The sequence below is a fragment of the Mustela nigripes genome, chromosome 2 (genome assembly GCF_022355385.1).
Source record: "Mustela nigripes isolate SB6536 chromosome 2, MUSNIG.SB6536, whole genome shotgun sequence".
NCBI classification, from domain to species: Eukaryota; Metazoa; Chordata; class Mammalia; order Carnivora; family Mustelidae; genus Mustela; species Mustela nigripes.
In genome coordinates, this window is record NC_081558.1 from 113,445,122 (window position 1) to 113,446,047 (window position 926).

Sequence of the window (926 nt, forward strand, 5' to 3'; positions counted from 1 at the left end):
CCATCTCATTTACTCATTTGGTTGTAAATGAGTACAACCAAATGAGGAGTCTTTGGGAGAAGCGATGGTGTGGGTGTAGTAGCTGCATCCTGGTGCCCTGTACCAGCAATATTAGGGCTGAACACTACAGCATCTCATGCTTGGGGTTGAGGGAAGTGTTGTCCTCACCAGGCTGATCCTTCAAGTGATTTTGAGCCTGTTCTTAACTGCATCTTTCAAGCCTTGTTCTTCTAAGCTGGAGATTTTGTGCTCCCCATACACCCTCCAAATGTTTTAAATTAGTTAATTAGTTAATTAATTATTGTGTTTTCACATCAGATGAGTAATGTGCCAAGGTCTGAGGAAAACACATGTCACACAATGGTGTGAACACCCCATCATCATGCTTATGAAATACAAAAGGACCCAAACATTTTAAATTTAAAATAAAAAAGAGTACAGGGTGCTCGGCTGGCTCAGTTGGTAGAATGTGTGACTCTTTGATTTCGGGGTTGTGAGTTTGAGCCCCATGTTGGGTGTGGAGATTGCTTAAAAATAAAACCTTGGGATGCCTGGGTGGCTCAGTAAGTTAAGTGTCTGCCTTCAGCTCAGGTCATGATCCCAGGATCCTGGGATCGAGCCCTGCTTGGGGCTCTCTTCTCTGAGGGGAGCCTGCTTCTCCTTCTCCCTGCCACTCCCCCTGCTTGTGCTCTCTCTCTCTCTCTCACTCTCTGTCAAATAAATAAAATCTTAAAAAAAAAACCTTAAAAAAATAGTATGATGAACCCCCATATACTCTGCTTTATTTCTTTCTATACAGTATTTTCTTTTGCTCAACCATTTGAAAGTAAGTGGCAGGTATGATGCTTCACTCTAAAAACTCCATGTTATCGGGGCGCCTGGGTGGCTCAGTGGGTTAAAGCCTCTGCCTTCGGCTCAGGTCATGA

At 43.6% G+C, this 926-nt stretch overlaps 1 pseudogene; it reads right to left on the reverse strand.

The window, feature by feature from the left end:
• Positions 1–312: 312 nt before the first annotated feature.
• LOC132012768 (small nucleolar RNA U13) lies at positions 313–405 on the reverse strand (annotated as a pseudogene).
• Between the last annotated feature and the right edge of the window lie 521 nt (positions 406–926).